Source organism: Capsicum annuum, chromosome 9, assembly GCF_002878395.1.
Source record: "Capsicum annuum cultivar UCD-10X-F1 chromosome 9, UCD10Xv1.1, whole genome shotgun sequence".
NCBI lineage: Eukaryota > Viridiplantae > Streptophyta > Magnoliopsida > Solanales > Solanaceae > Capsicum > Capsicum annuum.
The window spans coordinates 15,363,475-15,376,263 of record NC_061119.1 but is presented as its reverse complement, the minus strand read 5'-3'; positions in this window follow the sequence as shown (position 1 = coordinate 15,376,263).

Genomic DNA, 12,789 nt, shown 5'->3' with positions numbered 1-12,789 from the left:
CCATATTTGGTGAAGTCTCTGTATCCTAAATAGAGTATACAACCAGTTACGACTACACCCGGTGGCTGAAGTGGTACCTTTAGGTGGTGGTGGTTCTATTTGATTCATCTGAGACCCAACACCACCAAGGCTTCTTCTTATGAATAGATAATCTCTCTAAAAATGTCCTGACTGACCACAAGTATAGCACACTAACCTACCAAACTGACACTTTCCTAGGTGATTCTTTCCACAATTTCCATAGCGAGGGTATAACCTAAAAGGCTGAGTCACACTCCCTGTGGACTGAGTACCTTAAGCTCTAGGCCTATCTCCTGACTGGAACCACTGCTCACCCAAATGCTTGGGCATATGTAACACAAGTTGAAAGCTTTCCTATCGTTCAAGTTTTAGTGAGCGTCAAAACTAATGTCAACTTAAATCGACCATAACTCATTGTATATGATGAACTGGGTGTCTTACTATATATAAAATGAAATCTCTTTGAATTATATTTCCAACGATACCAATTTTGCCTAAATCCAATATCGGATAAAAGAGTTATGCCTATTTTACTTCAGCATATCAGGCTGGAAATAGTGTGACAATATTCGTGATAGCTTATCACATTTGTGACGCCCTATCATGAAGGTCATCATCCTTAGGCAGAAACTAGCTTCTAAGTAATGACATTTGTGATAGCTTATCATATTTGTGACGCCCTATCATGAAGGTCGTCAGCCTTAGGCAGAAACCAGCTCCCAAGTGATGACATTTGTGATAACTTATCACAAATCTGACGACATTTTTGATGACTTATGACAAGTCTGACGCCCTATCACCAATGTCGTCAGCTATGATTTTTCAGTAACTGGGAAATTATTTCATAAGGGTATTTTGGTCTTTTTCTTCACCTTCCATGACTTATAACCCTAAAGAGGCATAATTTTTCCAATTTTTTTCTTCAGTTAAGCATCTCAAAAACCCTCTCCTACACTCTCAACCACAAAATTAGGGTTTTCCATCAAACTTATCTCTCAAAAAGAAAGATTCAAGCCTTTTTTCCAAGATAATCAAGAATTAAGTTTCACAATCCAAGAACTCTCCAGAAAATCATCAAGGTTTCCTTTCTAAGGTATGCGTGTGTTCATTCATGGACTCCTTTCATCCATAAAGTTCAAGAACCCTTTTCTAAAACTATATATTATAGTTTTCATGTTATGAATAGATTGTTGATCATGTTTATGTGTTGAATGAAGCCAAGATAAAATTTTTATGTGTTATTATGAATCTATGACATCATATGAGTTGAAAACATGTAAGTTTGATTATTTATAATGAGTAATTGTATGATTTACACCTATGCCTAAGTTGTGCATGTAAGGTGTTTGATAAAATACCTAAATGACTAGAAATCATGCTTATAGCTAAATTGTGACTAAGGGAAGGATTCATGATGGGCCTCTATGATACAATGTCATCCATGTTCATAATGTGTCTTGTGAACACTATTGAATTACTCATAAACTAGTCTTATGGAATTATGCTATGCTTACTTGCCAAACCCACTCATGTACAAGATGTAGAATAACCATGTACTTCATGAAATTCCTCAAGTTATGATATTATGGATTGTGGTTGTAATATGTAATGAGCATGATATTGAAAGCTATGAAAGTATATACATGCTTAAAATGAAATCCCTTATTTATGATATGGTAAATTGTTGACTCTATTCTTATGATCAAGTCAGTCATGTGTGTCAGTTTCCTTCCATCGAGTCCTGGGGGTACTTGTACCCAAAAAATATAGTTGTGTGCCTTGATCCATGTCATGTTCTCATGATACTCTCAGTGAAGCAATATTCCATAGAACTCAGTCAGTCATGTGACTCAGAAAATTTCAGTAACTCAGAAACCTTAGTAAATCTCAATAATTCAGTAAATCTCAGCGATCTCAGTACTCAGTGATATCGGAAACTTCAGTAATTCTAGTGATTTCAGTAACTTCAGTACTCTTAATCAGTCCTCAGAACTCATTATATTCTGTCCGTCATTGGAATCAAGTAAACTCAGTTTTACCTCCGCTAAATAGTACCACTAGTACTAGTTCAGTTAATCAGTATTAGTTTAGCAAATTAGTTTAGCTAAGTTATTTAGTTCAACCCAGTTATTCAGTTTAGTGTCTTTCAGATAGGAGTAGGATTCAGTACCGAGTGAACATAAGGATGAGGGCTTACCTGCTAGAATAGGACTGAGATCCCTAGAAGCAATCCCTAAGTTCCAAAACTATGTTGCCAGTGTAGGTACGAGATGTCACCCGTTAGATTAGGACTGACATACTTAGGGGTCACCCGTTAGCATATTTATATGTATAGGACTGATCCCAGGACTCACCCGCTAGATTAGGACTAACTCCACAACAGATGTTTTTACTGGTGGCATGGTACTGACACCCTTCCAATCAGGGTAGAGATTGAACCCCAGTCAGCTTAGCTTGGGGCATGTCAGTTAGATGAACATATCCCACAGTTTCAGTTACAAAATCAGGGCATTCGACACAGTCAACTCAGCTTATTAATCAGTAACAGAATCATCAGATTTAAAGATCACCCGCTAGATAGGACTGATCTCAGACTAAGTTAAATCATCCTTATTTTCACTATACTCATGATCACCCGCTAGATAGGACTGATCTCAGATTTAGTTACTCCAAGTAGAACGAAACTCAGATAGTTCCATCAGAACTTAGACTATCAGATACAGTCGCATAGTATCGATTATATCGATTAGTCTGATCATCATAGTTATATCAGCTATATCAGTTGTCATAGCTCATGTTATCAGTATTCAATTTCAGGACTGTTAGACACAGTCATTCAAACCAGTTCTTCATATTTTAAACTGTAAAAAATAGTCAATAATTAATTTAGTACCTCTGTAACAGTAAATTCATGCCGTCAACATTCAGACTCAGTAGTCAGTATCATCACAAGTTCAGTTATAGTTGTTTATACATGTATGTATTCTCACGTTCATATTAGTTAGCATTGTTCATGCATATAACCCTTTGCATTTAGCCTTTCTCACTCGTATACTCAGTACATTCATACGTACTAATTCATTTTTGCTATGGTGCTTTCTCTTATATTACACCATAGGTTCAAAGGCACGAGCTCCAGATCAGCAGTAGTATTCTAGTGTTCAGAGTTTGCAGTGAGTCCTTCTTATTCGAGGATGATATGATTATTGCTATATTCACTATTTAGATGCTAGATGGAGTTAGTTGGAGACATGTTCCTTCAACTCCTTATTCAGTTCAGTTAGAGGCTTTCAGACTAGATGTCATATTAGATATTTAGGTCTCATTATTTTCAGTATTTATGACTTGTTTTAGTATTATTATACCTTTTTCAGATATTTTGTTATCAGATGTTTATTCAGTTCGGACCTTATGGCCTTTCATATTCATGTTTCTGCATTTTATGATATATTATGCAGTATATAGGTACATATATAAGTCATGGGTTAGCTTGTGGTCCTTCGGGATTATAAGCACCGTATAGCATTTTGGTTTAGAAAATTGGGGTGTTATAGCACAGGTGCACTTGCTAAAGACTGGGCATTTCTCCAGAATTTCTTCTTAGTCTACCTACTACCCTAATTGTTGCCACCTTGGTGCTGACTATTATTTTGGTCTATAGATCTGGCACTCTTTGCCTGTAGGTCTTTCTCTCTGGCCTCAGATAGCCATTTCTTCTGATCTTCAACCTGTTGCATATAAACGGATAACTTGGAGAAATTTATATCTCTATTCAGCATCGCTCCCTTTCATTCTAGCACTAGATCATTTGAGAGACCGGATGCGAACTTCCTCATACAAGCTCTCATGTTATGCGCTAGTTCTGGAGCATAACTGGATAGCTGGGTGAACTTCAAGGTATACCCCTTAACACTCATTTTTCCTTGCTTCAAATTCATAAATTCTTCATCCTTTGACTCTCTCAATCCTTAGGGAAAGAAATGGTCTAGGAAAGATTCAACAAACTCACCCTATACAGAAGGCTCAGCATCACTACCCCTCGAATTCTCCCATTTATTATACCACTAATTGGCCATATCCTTTAGGTAATAGGCTGCCAACTCAACCCTTTCAACCACACTCACATGTATAACTCTAATTGACCAACCCAAGTAACCTCAGATGAACTGAAAATTGAAATCCTATCTTCAAACCAACGGGTCTGAGAGGCTATAAGTTGAGCTATCATATAAATCGACTATCAAAACTTTACATTCAAAACTTCCCTCTGAGGAGGCTGGGGATGGTTAACACTGCTCTGTAGAGCTCGAGCTAGACTAGTTAGAACTAGAGAAACTCCCAAAGTAGGAACAAACTCTGAGGTAGGAGCCCTATTATGGGTCCACATCCTAGGAGTGGGACGGACATCCTCAGCCTGAGCATTTTGATTGTTGGTTCTACGGAGAGGCATGACAACTTTTTGAAATACACAAAATCACTAACTAGAGGACATTCAGACTCTATAGCATGAACTAAATCCCAAAAGAGAGAGACAAATTCCTAAATGCCTTGTAGCCTCCCGTTTATTATTGTGTTCACTACATACCCATAGATAAGACTCTACCTAATGAGATTTCGCAGACACCCTGGGATCATGAACCATGCTCTAATTCTATGTTTCTCATGATTCGAGCTGAGGCCCTGACTGCGACGAGCACCCCAAACCATAAAGGTTCAAGCGCCCTCTACTATCTGGCAATTATGCACATATTCATATAGTATAAGGAAAAAAATATGGAAGTACACAATAATAAGGAATCATGGTCAGTATTATAATTCAATGAACAATCTGGAATAAAATCCATAAACCTCTAACAACATCTAACATCTGTCTGCGAAATCTCTAGCATATCACAACCAATATCTTGTCTAGAACTGGAACAAGGCCCCCAGTTAGAACGTGAACACAAAATGAGATAATAAAGCATAATAACTAGGCCTTCTAGAATAGATAAGGCTCACCTACTACAACTTCTGATACACACAAGTCTACTACTGAATGGGACCCAGGACTGTACCTCAGATCCTAAAATATAAGGAGTCAATACATATATACTGGTACGCAGAGCAATCTAAAAAAATACTAATATGTAAAGTAAGTGATAGATTTTCATGAAAAGTATGTCATCATCAAACATTTGAAAATCCTTGGGCATAATAGATAGGATTTTGAAATATTTTTGTGAATCTCAACTCAACATCTTTGTTTTAATTCTGAGCTAGGTGGTATACCCTACAAGTCTATGACCCCATGGGATATATGGAGTCCAATCTTGACTCGGCGGCCAAGCCCCCAACCTAAGTTTACCACAACAGTTAGAGTTTCTAATTTTGATATGCCACAGGGCATAAGGCCAGCATATAATTCCTCTTGAGAAAATAATGACCTGTATCGGTAGAACACAATTTCAGGAAATGAGTTATCAGAACTCGTTCCTTCTTTGGATAACCATATAATTGGTAAAAATTCCAAACTGCCTTTTTGGAATTTAAAAGCTTGACAAAAACCCATTTTTGGATCTCACCGCGATGCGGTGAGGCTCTCATCACTATACTCACCGCGATGCATTGAAATCACCATGAGCCACTGGAAACTGACCATTGTTGTTTGCTCTTCTCCGTGACACGGTGAAGGCTCCATTGCTATTAGCTCTGTGATACAGTGAAATCGCGGTGACCCTCTAGAAAAGGACAAATGATGATTTACTCTCCCCCGCAATGTAGTGAAGGTCCCACTTCTATTATCACCGTGATGCGGTGGAATCACAGTGATCTTCTATTTTAAATTTCAAACACACCTCAAATCCCGCTCGAAAAATCCAAAACTTACCCGAGATATGTTATCACACCCCTGAACATAAATCAACTCAAAAATCTATGTCTCGTGGTTGGGAAGGTCAATTAGAAATCATTGGAGTTTAGGAGCTTAAAAATATGATTAAGTCTTTTAACAATTAAGAAATTTTAGGTTTTTAGCTCCTTAAGCATGCTTCTAAGCGTGGTATCGAATCGAGAATACTTCGGGGTGTTACAGAACAAGAAGCTAAAATATAATCAAACAACTACAACACTTTAATGATAAGAATCGGGTTTACTTGAGCAATCAAGAAAATAATGTGAGAGTAAAAATATGAAGGTTAAACTTATGCAAAATTTGCAAATAAATTATGGAAATTTCGAAATCAAGTGCTAAGAATTCTAATTAGTCTTAGTATTCGAAAATTAGAGCAACAAACTATGTATGATACTAATAGAATCAGTTCAAAAACTTAAATCAAAATATGCAATCATCAGTACAAGATGATTTACCTTCGTTAATATATGAATAAGATCCAATAATATAAGTTAACAGAGTTAATTTTACCTCTTAAATAGTTACTTTTATAAGGTCGTAAATAAATTTCATGTAGCCATACATATAAAGGTATAAAGACGGTTAACTAGCAATTAATAATAATGTTGTATATAAATAACAAAATTCATTCATAATATAAGGGAAATCTATCCCAAATAGCATGGGATTCAAGTATTATTTTTATGAAAACTAGTAACATATGTTTAACAATATTTACTTCATTCATTGATTTTAAAAATAATAAAATATTATCTATCAATAATTATTATTAACTTTGGTGGTGTGTGTGTGTCCATACATACATATATATATATATATATTGTCTGTATTAGTTAGCAATTTGGAACTTACTATTTCTTGAACAACACATTATTGTTATGCTCTAGATTCTAGATTTTAATCTTTCTGATTTAGCCACAGCGCAAAACCAACAGCCAGTAGCCACAACCTCCATTTCTGAGAAGGAGACCATCGTCGCAATATCATTTTCGAGAAGGAGACCACCAAAACAGTCCCACTACTTTGACTCCGACGCTAGCGTGGTGTAGATATATCGGCAACTGGTAAGTGTACGCCTATCTCTCTCCCCATTTCTCTCTTTTCCATTTTCTTTCTCCCATCTCTTTTTTTTTCTTTTTTCTGCTATCGCCGGCGGGATAGGGTTTTTATCAGCTCGACCAATAGGCGGTGGTCGATCGAATTTGATTTTGACAAGTCCTAGGTGATGCTCTAGTAGCATTATTTCAGCGACCATGTATAGGGAAGCGACGCAACAGTAGGGTAAAAGCAATGGCAGCAAATTCTGGTGTCCAATTTCTTCTCCAATTTGCCGAAATTCAACAAAACAATCAAGAAAACTTCCATCACTGTGTCTTGTTCAAGTATTAGTTGCCCTCGTTTCATTCTTCTCTAGTTTATTTGGTGTACGCTTTGTATCTCTTTGTCTATCTTGATATCCTGTCTACTTTTCTTGACTTGTTCCTATGGGATTACTGATTTTGATTTCTCCATAACTTTGGAGGTGTTCTTTATTAGTGCATGTTTTTTCTTAAGAGTAGCAACCTTATTTGCTGGTTTTTATTGGGTTATTTAGCTATTTGTAGTCATACCCTTTTGCTTCTCATGTTTTTATCTCATGTGTTCTTTACTTTCTTCTTGTGAATCCTTTTGAGTAGTGGTTGGGGTAATATATGACGAACTAGAGTCATGTCATAGGTTGCAGTCGGGGTGGGGATTGGGTCTAGGTGTAAGTTTGGGGTTGGGGGCGAGAAGGAGTAGGGCTAGGTGGGATAAGGGTGCTTTTAGGTTGAGAGTTGGGTCCTGGAACATAGAGACGCTTCAAGGTAAGTCTATAAAGTTGGTGAAGATTCTTAAAAAGATGAGGGTTAGCATGGCATGTGTCCAGGAAACTAAATGCATAGGGACTAAGGTGAGAAATATAGGATATATATAAGTTGTGGTACTTAGATAGAGTTAGACATAGAATAGGATAGGTATTTTAGTAGATATGGATCTTAGAAAGAAGGTGGTAGAGGTTACGAGAGTTAGTGATAGGTTGATATCTATTAAGTGGGTCATTGAAGGGTCTTCAGTGAACATTATTAGTTCCTATGCTCTGCAAGTAGGTTTGGACAAAGAGAAGAAGAAGAGTTTTGAAAGGTTTTGGATGAGGTGGTGCAGGGCATCCCAAGCACTGAGAAGCTCTTCGTAGGAGGAGATTTCAATAGGCATATAGGGTCTTTGTCGAGAGGGCATGATGATGTGCATGGCGGTTTCAGTTTTGGCCAAATGAATGAAGGTGGAGCCTCTCTTTTAGACTTTTCTAGGGTTTTTGGGTTGTAGATACCGAATTCAAGCTTTCTAAAGAAAGAGAAGCACCTTATTACTTTTTGCAGTTCAGTGAACAAGACTCGAATTAACTTTTTTCTCCTTAGGAAGGAGGGTAGAGCGCTACATAAAGACAGTAAAGTCATACCTAGCAAGAGTCTTTCGACTCAACATAGGTTGTTGGTGATGGACCTAGTAATCAAAAAGGGCAGAAAGAAGAGGATTGTGGAGGCTTAGTCTAGGATTAAGTGGGGTAGCTTAACATTGGCTAGTGCTTTGGAGATGAGGAAGAAGTTAAAGAGGAGGGGGGCTTAGGAGAGTAGAGAAGATATAGATAGTATGTTGGAGATGACTGTTAGTTGCATTAGGGAGACTGCTAGAGAGTTGTTGGGTGTCTTAAGAGGTCATTCTAGTAAGCATTAAGGAGATTAGTAGTGGAACAAAGAGGTTAAGAGGAATGCGGCTTATGCTAAGTTAGTTAAGAGCAAGGATGAAGAGGACAGACAGAGGAATAAGGAGGAGTATCAGGTAGCTAGACTAGAGGCTAAGCTGGCGGTTACAGCAGCTAAGACTGCAGCTTTTGAGAGAGTGTATACGACTTTAGAGAAAAAAGGTAAGGATAAGAAGTTATATAGGCTTGCTAAGTCCAAGGAGCAGAGGTCTCGTGATCTGGACCAAGTGAGGTACATCAAAGGAGATAATGAGACAGTGTTTGTTAAGGATACTCTTATAAGAAAGAGGTGGCAGTCCTATTTTCATAAACTCTTAAACAACGAGGGGGATAAAGGTTTTATGTTGGGGGATTTGGAGAAGTCTGAGGAATGTTGCGATTATGATCATTATAGGCATATTGAGGTTGGGTAGGTCAAGGGGGCTATTCTTAGGATGCGTCGGGGTAGGGCCACAGGGCCAGACGAGATCCTAGTAGATTTTTGGAGGAGCACTGGCGGGGCAGGTTTAGAGTAGTTGACAAGTTTATTTAACATCATTTTTAGGGTGGCGAAGATGCCTGAAGTATAGAGGTGGAATATGATGATTCCTTTATATAAGAACAAGAGAGACATCTAGAGTTGAATAACTATAGAGGTATTAAGGTGTTAAGTCATACTATGAAGGTGTGGGAGAAGAATTATGACTATCTCTGAGAATCAGTTCGGTTTCATGCCAAGTAGCTCAACTACTGAGGCCATTCACCTTGTGAGGAGATTAGTGGAGAAATTTTGAAAAAGGAAGGACTTGCATATGGTATTTATTAATCTTGAGATGGCATATGACAGAGTGCCCAGAGAGATTCTGTAGAGGTTCTTAGAGGCTAGAAGGGTGTCTGTGGAATACTTTAGGTCGATTCAGGACATGTATGATGAATCGAAGACTTATCTGAGGATGATAGGTGGATATTCGAAGCACTTTCAAATTTTGATAGGTTTGCATCAGAGATTGACTCATAGTGGTCAATTTATTAATTTTGGAGGGGAATGTATGGTAAGAGGTAGGCATTACAGTAGCATAAATGGTGGCGGGAGACATATTTTGGGTTATCGGAGGATTTTGAGTGGTGTGAGCAAAGTTTTGGTATATGGGGACTAAATTCTGGGGAACATTGGCATTGGGACAAAAATTAGGGTGGATATTTTGGGAAGTGAAGGCATTTGTAGAGGTATTTTGGTAGTTTGGAGTGAAGTTTTGAGGATGGTAAGCATTCAAATCATTTTCTCGGTTGGTATTGCAAATAGGAGAGGTAAGGGTTTGGCACGATGCATTAACTAGGTTAGTGGGAGGTCTAGGAATAAAAGTGGAGGGTATGTCATTTTGTTGGTTTCCATTGGTAGGAGAGCTAAAAAGAGGGAATCGGAGTGGAAGTGCATGGGTATCCAAGACTGGCATATTAGCGACGATGGCCAGATTAGCCATATCTTTTGCTTGTTGTAGTTCTTTTTAAAGATCCTTTATTCTCTTAGTTAGTTTAGCAATCATCTCTCCTTGTGTCACTATCATACCGTCCTTAATAGTAATTTCAGTCAAAAAATTATCATCACTAGTACCAGTCATTCTGTAATACTTGTGCTTATTCCTAGCTAGAAATCATCTCAAAGATTCTAGTATTTGATTTGAAATACAAATCTATTTTTGTACCCATGGTATTTTTTATATTTCTACTTTCTATCACATGGGAAATTGAGTTAGCTTTCTAACGATACCAATTTTGTCCAAATCTGACACTAGACGAGGAAGTTATGGATGTTTTACTTGGAACTGACCGAAATGCCCATGTGCGACATCCAAGTTGACGGACCTCCAAACAAGTGACAGACCGCCACTTTTACCATCACAGCCAAGGAAGTAGGGGCATGTTCTAGATAAGGATTGACAGACGAGTTGATAGACCATACGATTTTTGACGGACCGTCATCCAGGCCGTCAACTCTTATCCAGTGAACCCCATTTTTGGTCCACGTATGACAGTCGAAAGGATAGAACATCAAGTTCCTGACGGACCTTCATTTGCGTTGTCACACGCCACATTTATTTTACTTCCAGGCCATTTTAACAGGGGTATTTTGGTCACTTACTACTAGCCTATATATACCCAGGTGAGTTCGAATTCAGTCATTTTTACTCATTATTATTTCACAAATAAAAACTAGGGTTTCTTTCTAAATTTAATCTCTAAGAACAAGACCCAATCTTCATCAAAAATCAAAGGATTTCAAATCCTTCAAGTTTAAAAACATCAAGAACATTGAGTCAGGTATGTGTAGTGTTCATCTATGGATCCATTTTGTTTATAGAGCTCAAGAACCATGTTTTAAATATTATTTTGTGATTGTCTTATCATGATGAAGGGGAGCCTTGGAGTAACTGGTAAAGTTGCTGCCATGCGACCAGGAGGTGATGGGTTCAAGCCTTGGAAATAGCCTCTGGCAAAAATGTAAGGTAAGGCTGCATATGATACACACTTATGGTGGGGCCCTTCCTTGAACACCGCACATAGCAGTAGCTTTAGTGCACCGAGATGCCCTTTTTTTTTTGTCTTGTCATGATATGAGTATGTACATAATGATGATTGTTGTTTAAGTTTCAAGATGATATCTAAAGTTGATTTCGTGAAGTATATGTGTTTGTTAGTTGAAACTCATGATCCTTATGTGGCTTAATATGGTGAAATTCATGAACACACTTAAGCTAAAAGAATGCATGCAAAGTGTTTGATAATATTCCTAGATGATAGAATTCATGTCCCATGATTTAATAGTGCTTAAATGACAAGTCCATGCTCTATGCTTTACGATTTCCCATAAATTCCATGTGAGTGATATGCATTGTTGTTGTGATATGGTTTGACCATGCTAGTAAAGTAATGCAAGTATATACATGTTGTATGAATTTCCCTTCCATGTATAAGATGTTGAGAACTATGCTTAGTGTGAAATCCCCTACTCATGATATGGTAAATTGTGGACTCTACTCTTACAATCTAGTCAGTCATGTGTGTCAGTTTCCTTTCATTGAGTCCTGGGGGTACTTGTACCCAAAAAATATAGTTGTGTACCTAGAGCCATGTCATATTATCATGCTAATCTCAGTAAAGACATGATCTATAGAACTCAGTCGGGCATGTGACTCAGGAAACCTCAGAAATCTCATGATCTCAGTTAATTCTCAAATAGTAGCACTAATCCGTCAGTCAATGAAAATCAGTTACTCAGTCTATGTAACATCATTGAATCACGCTCAGTCTCTTTAGATAGGAGTAGAAGTTAGCATCGAGTGAACCCAAGGATGGGAACTCACCTGTCAGTTTAGGGTGTGATTCTTAGTAATCATCCTTGTGTTCCAGAACTACGTAGCCACCATAGGTTGAGACATCTTAACCTGCCAGATTAGGGTTGATGAGGTGGCATAATCTGTCAGTTTAGGGTGCCTACCATTCTCATTTTGAGTACCTTCCAGCTAAGGGTCACTCACAGCTGTCCTTACCAGTGGCTCGGTATTGACACCCTTCCAGTCGGGGCAGAGATTGGACCCCAACTTAGCTATATATGTTATTGGGGTATGTCGATCAAACAACTATCTTCCACAACTTTAGTCCCAGTATCAGTAAAAGAACTCAGATAGTTCTTCAGATTTTAGTATATCAGGACTGTCAGATACAGTCAATTCAGTTACAGAATAGAACACAGATAGTTCTATTAGATTTAGGACTATTAGACAGAGTCATCTAGGTCATCAGAATTTTAGTATTTTTCATGCTAGACATTAGTAAATCATGTATTAGTGCCCATATCTAGATATCATGTAATCACAATCACAGTTACTATGTATGCATGTTTGAACTCTTACGTTCATATCAGTCAGTCAGTTAGCATCGTTCATGCATGTAAAACCCTTTTACATTTAGCCTACCTCACTCGTATACTCAGTACTCTCAGTTGTACTGAAGCATTTACGCTATGGTGCTTTCATTCACGTTACACCATAGGTTCATAGATACGAGTTGTAGATCAACAGTAGCAGTAGTATTCCAGCCGTAGAGTTGCAGTGAGTCC